Source organism: Oenanthe melanoleuca, unplaced genomic scaffold (genome assembly GCF_029582105.1).
Source record: "Oenanthe melanoleuca isolate GR-GAL-2019-014 unplaced genomic scaffold, OMel1.0 S001, whole genome shotgun sequence".
Taxonomy (NCBI): Eukaryota; Metazoa; Chordata; class Aves; order Passeriformes; family Muscicapidae; genus Oenanthe; species Oenanthe melanoleuca.
In genome coordinates, this window is record NW_026612650.1 from 3,589,508 (window position 1) to 3,601,108 (window position 11,601).

The window sequence follows — 11,601 nt, forward strand, 5'->3', positions numbered from 1 at the left end:
CCAAAAATCACCTGGATACACCTGGGTATCCCTTGGATACCTGGATGGCCAGAAACCCCTGGGGCCGCCCAAAACTGGTGTCCCAAAAGTAATCATTGCTTTGACTGGGTAGACCTGGTGTCCCAAAATCCCTTTAATGGTTAGACCTAATGTTTCTAAATTCCTATTAACTTCAATAGGCTCCTGTTTATCCTGATTTATCTCTACTAAACCCTCCCAGTGGTCCCACTTTTGCCCCAGTGCTTCCAGTAATCCAAGTGGCCACCTTAGCCACATCCAGTGCTTCCAGTTTAACCAGTAAACCTTCCCAACCAAACCCTATTAATGGGTACACCTGGTGTTCATCAATCCCCAAAGAATTTCAATGAACTATATTTGGTGTCCTTCAATGCCCATTGATTTATATGGGTAGACCTTATGTTCAAAACTTTTGGTGCTAAAAATCAAAATTTTTGTCTTGGAATTCCCAAATTTTGAGCTGAAAAAAGGTCCCCTTGACTTGAATGGGGTAGATATGATGTCCATGAATCCCTATTGATTTTTAATGGCATAGATGTGATGTTCCCATATCCCCATTGATTTCAAACAGTAGACCTCATGTCCAAAAACTCCCTATTGTAAAGCTAATATTGCAAATGATGGGGGAACTGAGAAACTTTGTAAAAGATAGTTTCGAGTTTGATAGCATCAGTCTCACAGAAGGGTGAGACATTAAAGGTGTTCCATCCAACACCATAATATCAGAAGCCACCTAATTCTAAGCTACAGTGCCTTATGTTAGTTTTCAGCCCAACAAATACATCTATTAATTGTGCTAGTGTCTTTTTACACCACCATTAATTGCTTTAGTTGTCATATCTTTGCTATAATGCCTCATTTTGTAACGAAACATGTAACACTACACAAACCTACAGTGACACATATTAAGCTCCCAGTTAACTTTAAAACAGGTTCCATTGCTGAAATTCAAAATCTTTTACTATCTTACTTAACATACTGCTTTGCATATATAATGTATATCTGTGTTGGCTTAGAACATTTTTCTACTTAAACTAAAAACTAACTTTCTTGTTTCATGTCTATTTTAATTTTAATGCTCTAATTCTCCAAGCCCTCTTCAAGGTCTTAGGTCAAACATTGCATCTATCTCTATCTCTGAGCCGTATGCACAAGGCCCTAAGAGCTCCCTGTGCCTGCATTTCCCTCACCACCCGTAATCTCTGCCTCCAATTTCCTCCTCTAACTGGAACCTGAGGACACTTTCTCAGTCGTGTCCCTCAATGGGACACATGAACAGTATCAGAAATTTTGAAGTTCAGTTATGACTGAATTCTTGAGAGGTTTCCTAGCAAACCATGGCTCTGCCTTGATTTCCCTCTGGTCTGGTGCAGTTCACTCTGAAGGCTTTCAACTCCAGTTATGGAGAAATATGTCAAAGAGCTTTTTAGAAACAGTTATTCCTGTTTTCAAGGGGGTACTTTATTACTGTTCTCTTTAGAGAAGAGGTGATTGCAGCATTCTGTGATTGATAATTCTGTGAAATGGACTTGTAAAGGATTCTCAAAGCCTGACTAAAAGCTCACACAGTCTTGTACATCTGCATGCCAACTCTGAGATAAGGTGTGCTGACTTAGAAAGGCCATGGAATAGATGAGACATTGTAGAGAGAGATTGAACTAGAAACAAGTTTGAGACATTGGAGAGAGAGAGAGAGAGGCTGAAGTAGAAACAAGTTTCAAACGATGGCCTTGCAAATATACAAAATATTTTGGAGAATGAGAACTGTGAAAGACGCATTGTGACAAGACCATGTGGGGTAAAGTAACAGGTGATTGGTATTAGAAGTATTAGCACCATTGTGTGGCAAAGGCAAATAGGCTGAAAATTATTTATAAGGTATTGTAACCAGAAAATAGCTTGGCTTCTGATAGAATGGCATTGAGTTTTACATCTCTTATGTTTCACACTTCAATGGGACTGATAATGAAATAAAATCTTTTAAAATGCCTCTCAGTTCAGCAGTCTATGTAAATCTGGGATTTTCCAACAGTGCTGAGTCCCTGGACATCAGTCCCTGAGAGGGAGCTGAAGGAAAAACCCTCAATAACTCAGTCATATTCATACTCAAAAGTTTTGTGAAGTTTTAATGGGCCCACTGAGATACTGAGTGAGAAAATGTCCAAAGGTTCCAGATAGAGCTGAACACTGGAGCAGTGATGACACGTGGGGACAAAAAAGGGAAGGTGTCTCTGGTACTGAGCAAACATGGATGTTTTTCAGGAATTCAAAAGGTCCAAGGGCTGAGCCCTAGCCCCTGGCAAGGCAGATCCTGTCCCTCCCTCATTGCTCAGGGCTCTTCCTGGGCCACTGGGCTCTGGGGATGTGCAATGCCAAGGGCAGGACCATGGGGCGGCCCCTGCCAGGCTGCTGAGCAGAGACAAGGAGGCAATGAGGCCCCAGCACAGCAAGGCTCACTTGTCCCCTGCTGGCCTCAGGCCCAGGGCCAGCAGCCATGGCCCAAGTGCTGCAGCAGTTGGCTCTGGCAGGGCCTTTCAGCTGCTGCCCATCTCTGTGCCCTGTGCAGCCCAGGCTGTCCTGCGGTGTCCATGCCCTGCGCCTCTGTCCCTGCAGGCTGTCGTCATCCCCCGGCTGCCCCACCTCGCTGGCCCCTTCCTTTGCTGACAGCTCTGCATCCTGCCTGCCTCTGCCTGGCCACACAAAGCCTTGGGCTGCTCCAGACTCCTTCTGGGAGATGTGTTGCACCACAGCCCTGCTCTGTGTCAGGAATGCCTTTTACTTTCTTACCATTCTGGGCCTCCTCAGCTGCACTTGGCATTAATTTTCTTTCTCTGGATGTTCTTTACTATGTCTGAAAGACCCACCATCTCTGAAACCACCTTTCAATCCCTCCCATGATTCTCGTCTGCTGTTCTCAGTCTCCACTCCACTGAGCACAGAGTTCCTTTGTCCCTCTATAGTGGTCATGTGCTTGAGGCCTCCAAACCCCTCCTTGGGAGATCTCTGGGCTCTCTCCATGCTATTGGAAAATTAAAAGATTGTGCTCATAGTCTAACAAAATCACCAGAGGACAAGGCACACAGGCCTGTGTTTCCTGGCTATATTTATCTTGTGCAATCCTTGGACAGATGTAATTTTGATAGTAGAAGCCCAGCTTTGGCCATTGACACCTAGGTGAGAAGGGCAGTTCTTTTCCACTGGGTAGAAAACACTGAGCCCCAGTGTTATGTGCTAGATAAAGGACAGTCTTCAGGAGGCCAAAGCCAACCTGAGCTGCCTGTCTGGGCAGACATTGGCTGGGAGTCACTCTTGCATATAGGGAACTCTTTAGGGGATGTACCAATTTCAGCCATGGGCAAAGAGGAAAGAGGGATGGTTTTTTTCCCTAGGAAGGCAAGCACATAGCCCCAGTGCTCCAGGGGCTGATGAGAGGCAGCCCTCGACACACCAGGATCAGCCAGACCTGTATGGTGGCCCCAGGAAGGCCCAGCCAGCCAGATCTGTTCCATGGCCCCTTGGTTCTATGTGGCCCCTCAGTGTCACTATGTTCTCCTTGCTTCTGCAGAGTCACAATGGCCCTTTGGTTCCATGAGGCCCTGAAGTGTCATTATGGTGTTCATGGTTCCACGAGGTCCTCACAGTGTCACAACAGTCCCTTGGATCCATGGGGTCCCCAAAGTGTCACCATGGTCTGCACAGGAAGGAAACAACCCATCCCCAGTGTTGCTGGGGCAGATGAGGGCAATCACCAAGGCCAGCCAGATTAGATGGAAGTGGCAGATTTTGTCTGGGAGCTATCTTTGGATACACAGCATTTTGGAGGTGAAATATCAATTTCAGACATGGATGCCTGGAGGAAAAGGAGGATTCTTTTCCATAGGAAGGAAAGCATGGAACACCATTGTTTCAGGGGCAGATGAAAGGCGGCCATCAGAGGCCATGGCCAGCCAAACCTCTCTGTTCTGGAAGCTTCTGTGTGAAAGAAATCCTTTCTATAGGAAAGGATATAGGGAATTCTGAGAATCCCACATTCAGCCATGTCTGCATTGATCGGGATGGTGGCTCTTTTCTGTAGGAAGGAAAGCACAGAACTCAGGTGTTTCAAATGAAGAAGAGGAGACAGGTGTCTAGTGGGAAGCCAAGACAGCCAGGCCTGTTAACTCTGGCAGCTTTGTCATGGAGAAGTTTTTGAATATACATTATTTTTTTGGGCTGAGTCTCAGTTTTTACTATGGAGAATTTGATGAAAAGGATGGTTCTTTTCTTTAGGAAGGAAAGCTCTGACTCCCCGTGTTTCAAAAGCAGGTGTGAGGCAGCCCCCAGGATGCCAAAGGCAGCCAGATCTATCTCTCCTGGCAGCTTTCACTTGGGAGCAATCCTGAGTTTTGGAGGTAGAATCCCAGTTTTGGCCATGGGTACCTGGTTGAGATGGATGGATTTTTCTATAAGAAAAAAAAATACAAAGCCCAAGTGTTTTGGAAAAAAATGAGAGGTGGGGACCATAGGGCCAGCCAGCCAGATGTCTATCCTGGAACCTTTCATCTGTGGCTATCCTTCAATAGAGGGATTTTTGCAGGTGGAATCTAAGTTTTGGCCATGGCTGCCTGGCCAGAAAGGAGAGTTCTTTTCATTAGGAAGGAAAGAACAGAGCCCCAGTGTTTCAAAGACAGATGAGAGCCAGCTCTTAGAAAGCTACAGCCAGCCAGATCTGTCTCTCCTGGCAGATTTCATCTGGGAGCAATCTTTGAATATGAGGAAATTTGGAGGAGAAATCGGAATTTTGGCCATGGGCACCTTGATGAGAAGGACGGTTCTTTTCCATAGGAAGGAAAGCACAGAGCCCCCGTGCTTCAGCAGCAGATGAGCAGCAGCCTCGTCATGCCAAGGGCAGCCAGACCTGTCAAGTGGCCTCTGGGAGGCCCAGCCAGCCCGACCTGTTCCATGTTCCCTTGGTTCCATGGGACCCCACAGTGTCACAATGTTCTCCTTGGTTCTGAAGTGGCACAATGGCCCTGTGCTTCCATGACACTTTGCAATGTCACAATGGGTTCTTGGTTCCACATAGCCCTGAAGTGTCACCATGGCCCCTTGGCTCCATGCGGTCCTGCTGTGTCACAACGGTTCCTCTGTGACACTCTGGGCCCCATGGTGTCACCATGGCCCCTTGGTTCCATGAGGTTCCGCAGTGTCACCATGGTCACTGTCAGAGGCTGGATGAAATCGATGTCCCAGACACCCTGGGATGCTCAGAGTGCCCGTGTGGGACCCGGGTTGGCTCAGGCCTTGGTCTGTGGGGGGACAGAGCCCTGCCCAAAGCCATGGTGCTCCCCAGCTCTGATTGGCCGAGCTGTCTATCAATCACACAGCAGGCAGAGCTCCCCCAGCTCTGATTGGTGGAGCTTTCAATCAATCACACACTACCTCCTGGTGCCAACCCTGACTCTGATTGGACAAGCAACTGGCAGTCTGTCCAAAGGGGCGGGCCCATGCTGGCCCAGGGGTTAAACCCAGAGCAGGAGGTCAGCCCCTGGCCTGGATCCTGCCTTCTGCTGGGGATTTTCTGTGAGTAGTGCTGGAACTTGAGCAGCTGGTGCCTATATGTGTATCTTTCTATAGATCTTCTGTTGTTCTCTATTTGTTCTCCATCTAGTCCTATTTACCTGGAAAATTTTGGGGTAACTAAACATCTAAAGGGTTAAAGGTTTTAGGTTGAATTAAGTTAATGAATTTAATGCTATGCTAAGAGTTTTATGTTGAATTGGATGTTGTATTAAACCCTTTGCCCAAGTTCCTTCACTGCCTATATTTTGCCAGTAAAATTTTGTGTCATTTTGGCCTCTTAGCTGAGCTGGTTAGAGCATGGTGCTTGTATCACTGGGCTATTTGTTCAACAGCTGGAATTGCTGCTCCTTGTGGGTCCCTTCCTACTAAGAATATTCTTTGCATCTGGCCATGTTGAGAATATGTGGCTGGTGTTTCTCCTGTGCACCAAACTCGAGTAAAGGAACCTTTGGTCACCCCCAGCATTTCAGTGTTCTGGGGTGTTACAGCCCCGCAGACTCACAATGGCCTCTTGTTTCCATGAGGCCCTGCTGTGTCACACTGGCCCTTGGTTCCATGAGCATCTGCAGTGTCACACAGGTTGGTGCCATTTGTCCTTGCTGCCCCTCCCATCCCAGTGCCCCAGGAACAGCCCCGAGCCACCCGTGAGGGACAGGCCCTGCTGGGCCAGGCCTGGGCTCAGCCCTTGGCCTTTCTGCTGCCTCCAACCAGCCCAGGCCTTGCTCAGCATTGCAGTTCCTGCTCACAGCCTTTGGCTCCTGCAATCCTGCCCTCAAGGATCTGCTCTCACCAGTGCCTGGGGAGCCTTTGGCAGTCCCTGCCCTCAGTGGGGCCACTGATGCTCCAAGGGACTTGGAGTTTTGCTTCTGACTCCTTGGGCAGCTTCTTCAACCTTCTCTCAGTGCCTGGGGCTCCTGGACTCAGCCCCAAATCCACTGTGGGGATCATTAAAATACATTTCTCATTCTTCCATTGTGTTCAAGTCTCCAGGGTTTGTGCAGCTGAATGGAGTCAGTTTGGAGTTCTGTTAAGGAGGAAGATTTCAAAATGCCCCTCATGACTTTATTTTCATGGGAATATTTTTCTTTTTTTCAGTTCAGAGAGATGGTGATAGAAGCATTCCCCAAGTGATCTTGATGCCAAATATCTCCTTATGAAGTCTGGACATGTTGAAGAAAGAGCCTCTTGTGGGCTGACCCTGTTTAGACAACCTGCTACTTCACCCCCAAGCCTCACCATGTCATGCTATCTCCCACCTGGGACTGAGAATACATAATATTAAAAAAAACCTACTAAATTCATCTTTAAAAAAAACATGTTCATAATTTTGAAATTAGGGTTATATTTTTCTTATTTAAAATATTAATATTCTTTATTTCCAAACTCTAATTTTTAATTTTTATATTAAAACTTCATATGTAATTAGCAACCAAAAAAATTATTGGTCATTCCTTCTAAGTTACACAGTTCCCTTCGTTAATTAAATAAGCTCTATTGGTTATTGATTTCTCCTCTTTAAGATAATTCATAATATTTCTAGTTTTTTTGTCATCTTTATTATCATTATTTTCTCAGGCACGGGTCAATGTGGGCATTTCCTGTCCAGGGAGACATTTCTGGGGCATATTTGGGGTAGTTTTGGATCTGGGGAAAGAATTTAGAAGGAAGTTGAGGGACGGGAGGACACCTGTGGGCATCGAGTGAGATCTAAGAGGAGAACTTAGGGATCCTGAGGGCAGGTCCTGGGCTTCGCAGTGGCACTTGGGTGTCCAGGGGGCACTTGGAGGTCAGGGAGGGGAATCCGGGCGGGCACTTAGGGGGCTCTAACTGGGCTCTCTGGGGCGTGGGGCATGATGGGAGTTGTAGGCACAGGAATAACATGGGTTTTAAGCCTCGGCAGAGCATCATGAGAGCTGTAGGCGCAATTGCAATGCCTCTCGGTGAGGCGCAGGGCATGATGGGAGATGAAGTCTCAGCTAGAATGGCATTTTACCAGGACTGCGGAGCATTGATGGGCGCTGAAGTCCTGGAAGTGGTTCTTGCTGAGAGTTTGGGGTTCAGGAGGGCACTTGGGGGACACTTTGCCTCTGAGCAGCGAGTTCGGATTCTCAGGAGGAAACCTATATGGTTCGGGAGCACTTGGGGGGAGTTTGGGGAGCTCTAAATGGGCTCTTTAGGCAGCAGGGCACAGCTGGAATTTTAGGTGCGTGACTGGGTTTTGAGGTGCTCTGAGCTCACAGGGAATGGCAAGAGATTAATTCCCAGAAGTGGCTGTAATGGGCATCTATGGGGTTGGGAGCTTTCAGGAGATCTGGGGATGCTTTTGGGGGCTCCTGAATGGGAGCAGAGGGGGCACTTAGTGATATGGGTCTGGGGACATTTATGGGACACATGGGGAGATACCGAGGTTCTGTGGGGCGCAGGGCATGACAGGCATTGTAGTCCCGGCTCCAATGGGGCTCTATGGGGCCGTGGGGCATGACGGGCATTGTAGTCTCGGCTCCAATGGGGCTCTATGGGGCCGCGGGTCATGATGGGAGTTAAAGGCAGAAAGGAAAGATGGCGCCGACTCTAGGCAGCGCCCCCGAGGAACCGATCCCCGACTTGAACCTCCTTGGTGGCACCTGGGCGGCACACACCTGTTGTAAATGAGAAACAATGTCTCTATATTTAGCAAAATTTATATTGGTTTATTTTATATAGAGAGAGCAAGCAGCTCACTGGGGAAAATGTAAGGGGTCACCGCCCGCTCCACGCTTCCACTGAGCTTGATTTGCAGCTCCCTTTTTATAGTATGGTTTTCCTTGTAGTAATCAATAATTGTTATTGTTTTGTTGTAGTAATTCTGCAAGGTAAGCAGTGGTGTCAAAGAAACTTCCAAATGTCCGTGGGACAGCTCTTCAGACAATTGGTCATGTAACCATCTGGTCTTGGTAGATACAAAACAGGAGAAGTAGGAAGCCTGAGCTCTAGCAGATAGTGTGTGATTGATGACACAAATGCAGGAAATCTGATTCTACAGAATCTGTTGGGCTGTGTGAAAGCCTTGTTTTGCAAGCTGTCTGTAGATACAACTTATTCAGAAAACATAATATTTGTAACAGAGGGATTCAAACAGAATGGGTTTAATAATATATTTCCCTTTATCTAGGTCCATGTTCTTTTCTTATTTTAAGTATTCTGGTTTATACAAACTCCAAAACTTCTATGATTAACACGAATCATTTATCAGTTATCACACACCTGAGGAATATGTCTGTTTGCACTGAGGGAAATTAGGAGTTTTAGACTGTGAAAAAAATAACAAAAAGAAAACATCCCTCTTTGTCTGAGTGCAGCCAGATCAGCAAGCAAAGCAGGTCCTAGCTAAGTGAGGACAGATATGACAGAGTTGAGAATGTGAAGCAAGGGTGTCCACACTGAGTCAGACCTCAAGGCACTAGCTTCTCTGAGCAGGCCAGACCTCCTGAGGAGAGACCTTGGATCAATATCAATCACAGAATGCGGCAATCACCTCTGACAATAGCAATAAAATACACCTTTAAATAAGAATATGTAACTCATAGAAGCTCTTTGATGTATTTCTCCATAACTGGAGATAATATTAACTGGAGTTGATAATCTTTCTGATAAACTGCACCAGACCAGAGGGAAATCAAGGCAGAGCCATGGTTTGTAAGGAAACCTCTCAAGAATTCAGTCAGAATAAAACTCCAAAGTTTGTTATCCCGTTCATGGGTCCCACTGAGGGACACGACTGAGAAAGTGTCCCCAGGTTCCAGTTAGAGCAGGAAACTGGAGGCAGAGATGACAGGTGGGGACAAAGAGAAGTCAAGTCTTGGTGCCCTGGGGCACTGCAGGGTCTGTGCCACCAAGGGCTGGGAGGAGACACCTTGTCCTGAGGCACTGGGGCCTCCTGGCACAGCCCCAGCAAGGCTGGGCACTGTCACCCCTTGTGCTGCCCTCAGCATCTCCCCACATCCCAGTGGCCTCAGGGATCTGCTGGGATCAGTCCCTGGGGAGCCTTGGTCAGGAATGGCCCTGGGGGCTCCTTCATGCTCCCAGGGACTGCAGGTTTTTCAAAGGACTTTGGGTTTTGCTTTTGCCTTGGAGTCTCTGAGAGCTTTGTGCAATCATGGCCTCCAATTATCTGCTTTAATTAGTCTCTTGAGAGTCTTTGTCAGGAACAACACTCAGTGGGGCTTATTAATGCTTCAAGATACTTCAGGTTTTTAAAGTTACTTTCCTTTTTCCTTTCTTCTCTGATTCTCTGAGAAGTTTTTGGGCAATCATGGCTTCCCATTCTCTCCTCCAAGGAGAGTCCATGAGGAGCCTTTGTTGGGGATGGACCTCAGTGGGACCTATTAATGCTTTGAGACACTTCGGGTTTTTCTTCTGCCTTGGACTCCTGGAAAGGTTTGTGCAATCTCCTCTCAGGCCCTGAGGTTCAGTAGCAAACCCCCCTGGCAGGGCCAAATGCCTGGGAAGAAGGAGAGGGACATTTGGAGTGATGGTTTTCATCTTCCCAGGTAGCAGTGATGTGGGGTGGGGCCCTGCTGTCCTGGAGATGGTTGAACACCAGCCTGCCCATGGAAGGGGTAAGAGACAACAACCTCTGTCCATGGAACCACAACAGCAGGGAAATCAGGCAGAAGGCTGGGCTTAAAAGACTGTCACCAGCACAGAAAACGTCAATCTGAAAGGACAGATGTATGATAATGTCTTTACAAATAATTTCATGAGTGAGGGATGAGTGTTAGGGTCTTTGAAATTGGCCATAATTTTTCTACTGCCTTTGGGCAGCAGGTTTATTACTGGGCACAGAGAGCTTGGCTCCTGAAACAGACAGTGGTCTGCACAAGGCTGAACTTCAGGGGAAAATGCCAGGTTCAAGGGGGGATATGGGGCAGGTGAGTCAGAAAGGCTGTACCTTCCCTCTACCTCGAACAGTGAGGAAAGGAAGAGGGCAACGTGCAGCCAGGAGTTTAAGATAAAAGGAGGCTGCACCCTCTGAAACCTTGAGAGATAAAACCCTGCATGAATGTCCTCCAGTGAACTCTCTCTGTTTATTCAAATAAATTGGAAGGACTCCTCTGTCTCCTTTTTGGACATAAAGCTCTGGCATTTGTGGATTTTCCTGACAGTGACAACATGGAATCTCATGGAACCAAGTGTCCACAGTTTCATGGTGCAGCCTCATAGAGCACTGGAGACCATTGTGTCACAATGGGAAGACATGGAACAAAGGCTCCACTGTGACCCAGCCAGGCATCATGGAATGCACGAGATCATTCTGACGGAATGGACACTCATGGAACCAAGTGCCCACTGCTTTTACAGTGTAGCCTCATGGAATGCTGGAGACCATTGTGCTGCAATGGAAACATATGGCACAAAGGCTCCTCTTTGACCCAGCAGGGCCTCCATGGAATCCAAGAGACCACTGTGATGCAATAGAACCTCAAGGAACAAAGGGTCAATTGTCAACACATCAGGCTCTTGTAAAACTAAGAAGAACATTGTGATGCAATGGATTTTCATGGAACCAAGGCCCCATTGTGACAAAGCATGGCCTGATGGAAACCCAGTGCCACTGGGTCATCTCCAGCCTTGGAGGTTGCAAGTGTCCATTGTGACACAGCACAGCCTCATGAATCGCAGGAGAGCACAGTGACACAATGGCATCATGAGGAGCCTGAATTGTTAAAACCGATATGTTCACGGACAAAACTCTCTAACTAGTTAAAGTTAGAAAGTGGTCTGTTTATTAAGATGCCAGTGGGCTGCACGGGAGTTGTCCCCTTGAGACATGGCAGCCTCAGACAAGGTTCCTTGCCTTCTATTTATTTCTCAAAATCTTACATTCTATGCATATACAGAACCCCAGCACCTCTCATCCCCACTCCGTATTAAAGTGAGGCTATTAGTCCTTCACGTGTGCACAATTCTACTGTTGAATTGGGTAGGTGGTCTCAAATTGGGTCAGTGGTCTTGAAAGATGAAGTAAGAAAAGTCTTCATC